Genomic DNA, 12,483 nt, shown 5'->3' with positions numbered 1-12,483 from the left:
AATAGGCATTTGTCAAAATACATCGAAGAGACAAATGGACTGGACCCCTCCCAGTCGGGTTTCAGGCCAAGACACAGCACCGAGACCACTTTGCTGTCAGTCGCAGACGATCTACACATGTTCCAGGATAAAGGCTACTCTGTTATCCTGGTTCTGTTAGATCTGTCTGCGGCGTTCGACACCGTGTCATATGACATCATGACCACCAGGCTTGTTAACATCGGCCTGGAAGACAAGGCTCTGGCTTGGTTGAGGAGTTTCTTGACAGATCGCACCCAAACAGTCACCTTGGGTGCTTATCAGTCAGAGGAGTTGGGAATCTCGAAGGGGGTGCCACTGGGCTCTTGTTTGAGCCCTACCCTTTTTAACATCTATGTGGCCCCCCTAGCAAACATCATGAGATCCCATGGGTTCATCCCTGTGTCATATGCGGATGACACCCAACTCCTCTTTCCTTTTAAATCCCTTACGGATGAGGTCAGGAACTCCTTTTCCCAGGGGATGAAGGCAGTGGCCCACTGGATGGCATCTAACCTTCTGCAATGCAATGTTGCAAAGACGGAGGTGATGCTTTTCGGTGAGGCCAAACTCCTGTGGTCCCCCGACTGGTGGCCGCAAGATCTTGGCCCAGTCCCTGAGCCCAAGCAGGTGGTTAAGAATCTCGGTGTTCGTCTAGACCAGGAACTTTCTCTCAAGCAACATGCCAGTCAAGTGGTGGGGTCCTGTTTCCACATCATTGGGATGTTGCGGAAAGTATTCCCTCTGCTTCCTAACTCAACCAGGAAAACTTTAGTACAGGCCTTAGTGTTGAGCCGCTTAGACTACTGCAATGGGTTACTTCTTTCAGCTAACGAGGGAGTAATCTCTAGATTGCAGGTAGTTTAAAACACCGCGGCTCGCCTTGTTCTAAATCGGCCTCCCCGCACCCCCTCCAAACCCCTCTTGACCACTCTGCATTGGCTTTCCATCAAACAGAGGGTGAAGTTCAAGGCCTGTTGTATCATACACAAGTGTCTTCAGAAGAAAGGCCCCATGTACCTGTCTAATAAATTCTCTCTCTATGTACCCTCGCGATCCCTGAGATCTAGCGAACAGGCTCTGCTGCGGGTACCTAGAGCAAAAAAGGTAAGACAAGGCGATAGAGCACTTTCCATTGCTGGTCCAATACTGTGGAATACCCTCCCATTCTCCTTGAGACTCTGCAAGGAGCACTTCCCCTTTAGGAGACAGTTAAAAACCTTTTTATTTCAAAATTAATAAGTTACACTGCTAGTACTGTTTATTTGCAATAAGGCTGCCAAAGGCGCGGAGACACTCCTTCGGGACGTGATCCTAGCGCGATACAAACCCGCAAATAAATAAATAAATAAATATCAGAACGAGTAATAGCAGCAACTGTTGCAGTCACAACTGCAGATTTGGCTGCTTCATCCCTAAAAGAATCCCCTTCAACGTGGGGTCCCACAAACTGACGACTCAATGTATGAACAACATGAGTCTGTGTGAACCTATCTTTTAAGTCATCCACCATCACCCAAAGTGATGGTGGTGAAAGTGGAGAAGTGTGGCTCAATGGTTAGAGTGGCAGACCCTGATGCAGAGATCTAGCCCGGGACCAGGGTTCAATTCCCCTCCTCGGCGGGTCTTGGGCTCAAAAATTCCACGGACCCGATAATTCTCGCCTCGGTGCCTATTCCAATCATAGAGTCCCACTCTGCAACTCTGGGCAATAGCTTGCTTAATCTTCACAACGGCCCCCACAACGCTAAGGATGCCTGGCCTCCACCTTGGGGATGCCCAGGAGTGGACACCTCACAGGAAAAGCCAGGATGGGTTCCACAGCGGTATTCGTACAAGCTCCTTGAGACCCTTGCGGGTGAGTAGTGCGCTATACAAGTATCAATTTAGTTTAGTTAGTAAAGTCTTTTATGTTTTATAGTGTTGCACTTAGATTTTTTGAATCCATTCTGGTGCTAATAGTGCAAATTGTCATAAAAAGACTGGACACAGTAATGTGAACACCATACTATAAGTGCTGGAATTCAGGATCCATATGTTCCAGTGCAAGGAGTAAGGCTTTTAGTTCAGTCAACTATGCAATAAACTCTTGTAAGAACTGTGTGCTAGGCTTGGCCGGTAAACTTTGCTCAATTCACGAAGTTTGCGGAGTATTCTGCACTCCGGACTCCGCGGAGCTCCCGGAGTGCAGAAAACTCTGCTTTGCGAAGTGCAGCAGAGTTTTTTCCCCAGTCTCGATCACGAACGGTAAGTTCACGATCACAAATGGCAAGTTCGCGAGCATGAACTGCCGCTCGGGTAGAATTTCTACCCGAGCAGCTGGAATACCAGCACAAACTGCAGTTCGCACTGCACTACGCCACTCACGGATCTTCGCAGAGTTTTTTTGTAACTTTGTGGAGTTTTGCATAGCAAAAACTCTGAGAACTACGCCCAGACCTACTGTGTGCAAGGTTTTTATGGTTGTAATCTTCTGTCCAGCAATACAACAACAACGGTGACACACTCCGCCGAATGTTGGTTTTTGCTTCCTGTAGCAGGTTGGGCTGAACTATCAATATACATAATACATTTATACTGGTCAATTGGCAAAATATTACTGGGCATGCTCATATTGAAGAAATTATTGTGTCTGAAAAGATGGGTCAAAGATGAAGTTTATATCCAAAGCTGTTAAAGATGTTGCCCATTATAGCCATCGAGGATGAAGGGCTTTAGCATTTGAAATGAATTGAAATGCTTGCTTTTGTGACAGCCTCTAAGGCTGGAATGGGAGCACCGACAATAATGTGTTTCCCTTGTTCAAGGAGCCATATACACAGAAATCAGTATTTTTTTCAGTGGATGTAAAAGGCATTTTAATATAAATGTGATTTATATGCAATCGGAACTGTTCCATCTTCATTAAAAGTGATGAATGTAAAGTCAATGGCACCCGTGACTATATGGATGACCATGTTTGTAGAAGTTATACGTGTATTTAAGTGACGTGTTGCAAGCAAGTCAGATTGCAGTCATCTGAGAATGTCTAGATGTTCTGGTGTCCAATGTGAACTGGAAAAATCAAGAAGAATTAATTCATATAATGGTTGGATGTGATGTGTTTCAAGTTTCAAGTTTAATTTTATTTGTTTGATTAATGAAAATCTTACAAAAAAGTACACATTAAAATATCTTCAACAATAAAAAAGTTTAAGAACATCATACAAATAATAATGCTAATCTTTTTAAAAGAGAAAATCTACATAAAATGTTCCTTAAGGCCTTTCGCAATCACAGTTAAAAAATTTACAAAAGCAGCATTCATTAGTAGATCGTTCGGGTTTAGACATGCCAATATTGCTTGTCTACAAGTTCTTATACGTCGAGCATTAAATAACCGCCTGAGGATTACTTTCCTTTCAGCTTCTATTGCAGGACACAGACATACCAAGTGCAAAATATCTTCTTGTCCCCCTTTACATAGCCTACATATCGTGTTGCCTTCAGTTGACTTCCATGGTGGAAGATGGCACAACTTGGCCATAGACCAAAGCGTACTCTTATAAATGTTCGCTTACTTTGGACAGGCCAGGGAGTTTGAAGGTAATTTTGTACTTGCTTTTTTTTATAGTCGTTTACAATTGGCCATGAGTGCTTTCTTTTTACAAATAGTTCTTTGTCTTTTAGGAGCGATAGATGAATAACCAGTTTATTGATTGTTTTTTTAAAGCTTTCCTGGGTGATTGTGTTTTCCCAAATTGCTGTTATTCCAAATTCTTCTTTTGCTTTATTTAAGTATGACCATGCTTGAAGTTTCTGGTTGACTCTTACTTCTTGCCATAATGCTCGAGACAGTTGATTGTCCTGATTGTTTTTTACACGGTTCCAAACTTTTAAAATTTGGCCTTGCCGGGCATGTTGCTGATTATTTATCCCAAACTCCAGCCTTATTTGTGCCTGTGAAGCATTACATGGTAGGTTGAATAGTATTTTGTAGGGTTTTGCCACTGCATTGTTAATTAACTCCGCATCCTTACCGTTTAGGACTTCGGCACCGTATGTTAAAGCTGGTAATAGCTTAGCAGATATAATTTTTAATAAAGGTCCGTATGTCAGTGCAGTTAGATTCTTTTGTACCGAGATACCGATAGCTATCAACTTCCTCTAGGTGAGTTTGTCCCAGCATCCATTTATTTTTTTGTCTTCTGTTCCTTGTGAAAACCATTATTTTTGTTTTTGCCTCAATTATTATCATTTGGTAATCATTTGCATACCTAAGTGTACGATCAATTAGTCTTTGTAGTCCCACTTTTGTGTGACAACACCACGTCATCTGCATACAGCAGATTCAACATTTGTTTTCTGGCTAGCCTAGGTGGGTGTGAGTTAACTTCGTTTAGTGCTTTGGTGAGGTCGGCTACAAATATGTTAAAATGTAATGGCGCAAACACACAACCCTGCTTAAGGCTGCGTGTCACCGGTATTTTATTGGATAATAATCGGCCATCTCCGATCCGCACCTTGACCCAGTTTTCAGAGTACAGTAGTTTGATAAGGTTCAGTAGTGAGCCAGGGATTCCGTAATCTTCAAGTTTTTTTCCATAGAAGGGTCCTATTTACAAGATCGAAGGCCGATCTAAAATCGACAAAACAAAAATAGAGGGACTGTTTAGCTAAAAGTGCTTTATCCGTTAAAACTGATAAGATTAAAATGTTAGTTGTGGTTCCTAAGCCTTTAATGAACCCTGTTTGGTTTGGGGGTAATATTAGCCTTTCTTTGACCCAATCTGACAACATTAATAATAATAGACCCGCAAACAGCTTTGCATCCGTGTCTTGGAGAGTGATCAAACGATAGTTCTCGGGTAGTTGCCAATTACCCTTTTTGTAGACAGGAGATATTAATGATCCTCTCCAGGATTCCGGTATTTGCCCTGTTCGGATAACTACGTTAAAGACCTTTGTCAAATAAGTAGCCCATAGAGCGTGGTCCTCTTTATAAAGTGCAAACGGAATTCCGTTGGGTCCCGGTGCTCCATCCTTTTGTATCTTTATTAAATTGGCTACCTCGCTGTTTGAGAAGTCTTTCACCGGATCAATTTCTTGTTCTCTTTCAACGATCTCTATCTGAGCGTCATCCTGAGAGCGAAACTCTGCTTCAACATATAAGGTCTTTTTGAGGAATCTTACCCAGTCCTCTTCCATTATTGGCGAGGCTATCACGTGTTTATTAGGTCTGTTTATGTCATTAATTATTTTCCAAAATTCTCTGGAATTTGGTTGGTTACTTGCGTGGAAGATTTTTGTCCACAAGGCTTGCTGGGCTTTGTTTTTTTCAGACCACAATAATTTCTTCAAATTATTATTCGCACTTCTAAATTGATTTCTTATTTCCTCATTAGCCGGCATCCTAGTTAGCTGTTTTCTCAGTTTGTTACGAATCTGCCTTACTTTTTTAATTGTGTATGGGAGATTAATACTAATATCTCTTTTTATTTTCGTCCTAAGTTGGGATTTCCTGCTAGTTGGAGTACCTTTGTTCAATTCAACTACTTTCTGGGGGAACTGTTCCCAAAGTGTTAGTGTAGACTGGATAGGCTGTTCATTGAAACATTCTTGGACCAGTTTTTGGGCATTTTTTTCCACAACATATTTTTATCCGGTTTCCAAATGAGTTTCCTATGGTTAATCGTAGTGATATGACCTCGTGTAGTTAAATAATTTTGGTATTTTGCAAGTTCGAAATACATTTCCAATATTTGCTGGCTATGGTCACTCTCAGTTACATTTTTAAGTCTATAGGAACCAATTTTATCAAACATATCTATTGATAATAATGTAAAGTCTATTCTTGATTTTGATTCATGATTATGAAATGACCAGCCATCGGGTTGATCGGTTGGGAACCTGCCGTTTAAGACTCGTAGATCCATTGCTTCCAAGTCCATCAGTAGATTTTTTCCAATTGGATTTTGTTTGGTAATTATGCTAAGGTCAACAGCTTGTTCCGGGATGGACCATTCGAAATTTTGAGAGTGGATAAAATCATCCCGTGTCATTTGAATCAGCAAGTTTATATTAAAATCCCTTGTATGTTTGCGTTATTGATGACCAGCTGTTCATGGTCGATTTGCAAGTCGGTCCCAATGAGTATTGCCAGTCCCCCACATGGGCGTCCAAATTTACAATATCTGATGGCTGGTACGTAGTACCCTTTATAACCTTGTAAAAAGAAAGCTTCCGTTTCCCATGTCTCTTGTAAGCATATGATTTGGTAAAGATTTGCTAAGGAATCTACTCCAGCGTTAATAATTTTTTTACCCCTTCCGTTTATGTTCCAAGAACATATGCAAACCGGGTGACGAGGATACCTCCTTTCCTTGAATTTGTTTTGATCATTTTTCTGTCAGTGGTCATGTAGTGCATTCCGTATCCAATTTTCGTTTATTTGCTTAGATTCTACAACTTTTATTTCTTCCGTGCTCTCTTCTTTAGCCTGATGTGTACTACCCTGGGGGTTTTTTAGTATTGAGTATACCGGATTATTCATTGATTCTTTAGGAGCTTTTCTTGGGAATTCTTCCTTTTTAAACGGGGTCGGGTAAGGTTTGGGCAGAGGTTGACAAATTTTTATCCCCCAACTTTGGAAAACTTCTTGCTCCTGCATGATTTGATCCACTAGACAGGCTGTATTTAACTAAGACTGTGAGCGGTTGAGTACCGTCCAGGTTTTGTACAAAGCCCACAGTTTCAATGTCTTTTGTAGTTATTTTTTCTAATGAAGGTATTGATTTCATTAGTTGTAAGATATTACCTCTATTCAGAATGCCACTTTTGCCTCTTGTGTCGTATAATGGTGTCAATATTATTTGTGACAACATCTTTGAGGGTAATGAGTCCGTTTTGTTTTCAGTTACTTTTTGATGGATTTTACAGATGATTAGTTTGTCTTGGCCAGTCTTTGTAATAATTAGTTCTTCATTATTACATTTGTAGTCTCCAATACCCATCTTTTTATTTGCTGGTTCTGAGTTAGACGCAGTCTCACCTGACTGCTTTTCTAACGGGACTAAGTACTTTTTTTGTTGCAATCGATTTGTCGGTTCATTCAATGAGTTGTTTTTAACATGAAGAATTGTTCTCTGTATGCTTAAATCTAAGTGATTTTTTCCACCATTTAACAGTTTGTTAGACTCTAGTTCAGAAAATAGTATCTTTGTTTCATTCGAGTTACTTTGTATATCACGTGGATGGCTCCAGGAAATACATCCATTTCCTTTTTGAGAACGTGTTACTCTACAATCCTGAGTTTTGTTTTGCTCGGCTTGATACTGTTTTTTTATTTCCTTGGTTTGCCTTTGCGTCAGTTGTTTTTGGTCCATGATATCTTCTACTTTAATTTCATTGAGTACATGTGGCTTGTTATCCATCTGGTCTTTAGACGATTTATTAAAGATGTCATAATATTTTTTTTCTTTCTCGTTTTTTTCCACCGTTTCGGACTGGATCATCTAATCTTGCTTTTTTCGAGATCTATTTCTTCTTGTATTGAGTCTTCCTGGTTCATTTCTAGAGATTTCTCCGAGGGGGGATATATTTTTACTGTGTTTTCATTATTTACCTTATTTCTTGCTTAACGAATTTTTTTCCTTTGTCTCTTTGAAATTTTATATCCTTGACCATTTTCCTTATCCTTTTCTGTAATTTTTTTTCCGTAAGCTTTTTGCATGCTGATGGGTAACAAATCAGTTTCCCCATTCTGGCCTATCACATTTTCCGTTTGCTTTGGTTTGTTGACTTCCACCAGCTCCCATTGTTTTCTTACTGGAGTATTAATATGATCGTAAATGGGCTGCAGGGCTTGACCTGTTTCCTCTTTTTTGTTACTATATTTTTTGTGAACTAGGTCTTTCACATCCTCTAAAATGGTATTAACTACTTCATGGATAGTTGCAAGTTTATTTATGATTGGTTCACAGGTGCATACAAGATTGTTAATTGCGACATGGGTTTGAGCTTTAGTTATTAAGCGGTTTAGTTCTGACAATTTTCGGTCTATTCCAGTGACTGCATTAGCCATTTCTCCCAGTATTTCAATTTGGGTGTCCATTTTATTTGACTGATATGTCAGTGCTTCCAGTGTTAAAGTAGAAGTTTGGTAGAATATATCCCATATAGCTCCTGGATCTTGACTTATTATGGTTTTTGGTTTTTGATCCAAATTTATTTTGGTATGATGGGTTTTGTTGACTGCTTCGTCTATATGATGTTCTCCTTCCAATTTTTTCTTTTTAGCTGCGTGATCCTTGTTATCTATACCATTTGCATTCGGTGTCTGTGATCCTTGGTTTCCACTTTCTTCACTTATCTCCCTTGAGAAGCTATATTCTGTGTTTACATGACTCACAACTCCATTTATTGGGATGACACAGACTTGTTTTTTTCCTGTAAGATTTGTGGTATTATTCACAAGTTGTTTTATTGGTGTAGATTCCGCTACATGTGATTTCGATGTGTCCATGTTGATGTTAGTTGATTCTTGCATTTTCCGCTTTTTTGTTATATCCACTTTGATCGCTGATGGTAATGGTAGTGGCGTTTCCCGCTCTATATTTGTAGTATTATTCGCACACTTTTTTAATGTTGTAGATTCTGCTACGTATGATTTCCAAGTGTCAATGTACTTATTACTTGTTTCTTGCAATTTCCTCTTATATGTTATGTCCACTTTGATCTCTAATGGTATTGGCATTTTCAGTGCTATAGATTGCTGCTGCAGAAGTGTAATTTGCATTGACTCTTCAATCTCTCTTTTGTCCTTATTTGTTACCTCAGCGTCTTTTAGCTGCAGTGGAGTGTTATGTGGTGGATCCCTTGTTAGGTCCAAGATTTCGCATAATGAATCCTTTTGTTTCTTTTCGTTTATTGAGCTTTTTTCCTCGACTGATTCTACTGTATCACTGTTTTTTTCCTTAAAGATGTTTAATGGTTCAATTGGGGTTTGTAATTGGTTTTTGGATGTGTCTGATTCCATTGACATTAATACCCCGGTCGGGTCAGCCAAGAAGTCGAATTTCTGTGGTATTTTAGTTGACTTTTCGAACATCAGAGCAATTGGTGAGATTAGGGTCTGATTTAGTCCTTTTACCTGCTCTTTTATCTTTTTTTGTACTTCAGGTGCTTGGTTCTTCCGCACCTTCTTTGTCAGGAGACCTGTTGATCTTTCCTTCCCCGAACGCATCCCCAGTTGCCTTGTTATTGGAGTACTTGTTGGATTGCAGCGGCGTTGTTATCACAGCGCGGACCTCCGCGCTCACACCTGCATGCAACCTGCGTGGAACCTACCACCTCAGGACTTCTCTGGATTCGGACTCACGCACAAGCAAATCAGTCAAAGGCAGTGCTCCTAATTTCCAGAGAGTGCGTAAGGAAAGTTTAGTGGCTGAAAGTGTAGTAATCACTCCTTCAGCCTTCTGCCTTCTGCCTGTGGCCCTATCCCTCGCTCTCACACTCACCCTCACCCTCCCAAGCCCGTCTGCCCCTTGAGTAAGGGCAGCTGCCGTCAGGGAGAGAGCGGGGGCGGGAGGGAGGAGCTGGGCAATAGCTGTTATAATTGTGGGTCTCACTCTTGAGTTGTAGCAAATATTTGGGGCAATTTAGCCCGGATCGGAATGGTGGTTGGATTCCCTTGTGCAGAGATAGTCCCTTGCGCCCCAACGCCCCTAGGGTCCCTAGCGCCTGTAGCTTCACTATGTTTCTTTGTTTCTTTGTTTCTGAGATGAAATAGTTTGTGTAATGATTATATGATGTTTGTTATTTTTAATGCCTAATCGAAAACTTTTTTTTTTGTTGTTGTCTAGTTTTCCAATTTGCACCGAATGATGCCGGCTAGGCTAGGCTGCACTCAGGCTAGACTGCACTGAGCTGGGTTAGCTGGGTTAGTCAGTTTAATCCAAATTTGTTTCCCTCCTCTTAGGTTGTTCTTAAAACGACGGCCTGCGATCTCTGGTTTTCTGTTGCACTGTTGTTCTATTACACTGTTGCTGTTGCTGCCTCCCCGATTTCACCCCTGTCCTGCCCCTCTCACAGCCCTGAGGAATGTAGAAGGGGCCTTGCCTTTCCAGGTGGATATTTGCGAGCTATGGCAGGGCAGGGCGGGGCAGATCAGTTTTTGCAATTGATGTCTCCCCCCTTTTTTTGGGGGGGAGGTGTGGGGCGGGTGTGGAGCGGGAGGCTGTACGGGCGATGCTGCCTTGTAGTCGGCCTGTAATCGGCGCAGGAACCAAACAGTGCCGCTCAGTGCTGCTCAACGCCTGTTAATCAGGACAGTACCCTCCCTGTGGTGCCACGCAGCTCAGCTCTCTCACCGTTAACGCTGCGGGTCGTTCTACCTGCTCCACCGCTCCGCCATGCAGCTCTCTCTGTGAATCGGGTTTCAAGGGGGGGTCAGGAGCCCGGGTGCTCACCGGGCCGCAGCTCTCGCTTCCCGCTTCCTGCTTCGGCTCAGACGGCCGCCTCAGGATCCGCACCGCTTGCTTCGCTTCGCTCCGGTCCGGTCTCCGCCCAGGTCTCTGCTGTGCTCTGGTCAGGGCTCTGCTCAGCGCTCGGCTCTCTGGACTGTCCGGTATCCGGAAACTCCTCCCAGGATGTGATGTGCATAATTAGGTATGTGTGTTCTGCCAAAATTATGGAACCCTAATAAGGATTATTATGTGTTTTCTGTAGTGTATTTGTTGGTTGTAGCAGAGCACACTTCTCTAGGAAGTGGGTGCAATGCTTTTTCCCTCATGAGTAAGTTTGTATCCTAGAAACAGGACACTTAGAAATGATACATTAAATTTCTTAACGTTTAATTTGTAGATTCTGTAAATCACAATATTTTGCTATTCCCTCTGGTGAAATTTGTGTTTAGCTCATTGTCTGTTAGGTAGATATCATCTATATAGGACATTGCGTCTGTGTCACTATCATGTAGAATTGACAAAAAAGGAGCAAAAACAGTCCTGGACTGTTCTTATACCCCACGAGGAGTCGCGAAAAGTGACGTTGAAAGCCAACCAGCGAGAAGGCAGTCTAATCTCTGCTTTCAGGTGCAATATAGGCTTCTTTTGTATTTTTTACACACTTTATTATTTATAAGTGCCCCACTGTGTGCATTTTGTATTTAAATGTCCAAGACAATACAATATGAAAAATCCGGTTTTAAGACAGGATAAAGGGGATTATTCATTTGGGAGACACAGGGTGAAGAAATATAAACCTCCTATAGCGGTTCACTGATACACCCGGTTCTTTTAACCAACAAAGAAGAGATTGGCACAGAATTTGTTATATAAAAATAACATATTTAATAACCTCACATGAGGGAGACTGCATCACACGGTACCCTCAGGCCGCTGTCGGAGGCAGTCTAAGGAGTACAGAGAACAGGGGCCTTATATATGCATAGGTTACATTAGTCAGCATGGAGAGGTCTTGGCACATACCAGCATGCAAAATGTCTAATACAGGTGTTAGAAATAGGATCTCTGGTTGGCTAAGGCTTGCGCCAAAGCCAGGCAGAGACCACCACTCTAATCAGGGCAAGGGAGTTACATGCCAAAGATAACCCCTGCTCACCCCCTTGGTAGTTTGACACGAGCAGTCAGGCTTATCCCGGAGGCCATGTGTAAGGCATTTGCGCACGCACACAGCAACAACATCCCAGGCACACAACAAAAGTAACTCCACACACGGTTATATCAAAAATAGCCTTCGTATTCTCATAACACATTAGAATAGTAATCACACAATATACACTGTGCCAAATGGCACTGGGCAATATTTACAAGGAATTATATACACAAGATAGGACTACGTGGGCCACTGTCAGAATCATCACAAAGCAAATTTAGTAAAAGTAAAACAGATCATAAACGTACAACCAGTAACCACTGGTAATCACTGTACTTAGCATCAGCCTGTAAAATAAACTACATTATGCACAGTATCACATCAGGCCCGAATTACATTCTACGCCAACCTCACTAGCATAAACACAGTATGCAATCCTCTCATAAGTCTAAACACATTAGACCCTAACCTCCTAAGCATAACTCATATTAGGGGCATAAATCACACAGTGAAACATAATCTCACTAGCATAAAGCATAGTATGCAAAACGACCTCGTAATCATGAAAACCACAGAGGTATAAAATAGGGTGCGTAAATCATACTACACACATTACATTTCCTAGCACCACCATCACACTAGGGCCTGGGGCCCTATAATCCTAACAGTCCCCCTTTCCAACTGGCCATCTCAAAAGGGGCTCAAATGCCCTTTGTCCCAAGAGTCAGGGCGCGCTGCCAAAGCAGCGAAAATAAACTTAGCAGCTGGCACTAAAGGCTGCGCAGCTGTGAATGTCAGGGGTAAAGGAGTAAATCTCACTCCTAACTCAGACATGTCCCCCAAAGCAAAGAAAGACCTAAATGGTGCAGC

The sequence above is a fragment of the Lissotriton helveticus genome, chromosome 1_1, assembly GCF_964261635.1.
Source record: "Lissotriton helveticus chromosome 1_1, aLisHel1.1, whole genome shotgun sequence".
Taxonomy (NCBI): Eukaryota; Metazoa; Chordata; class Amphibia; order Caudata; family Salamandridae; genus Lissotriton; species Lissotriton helveticus.
This window is presented reverse-complemented; position numbering follows the sequence as displayed.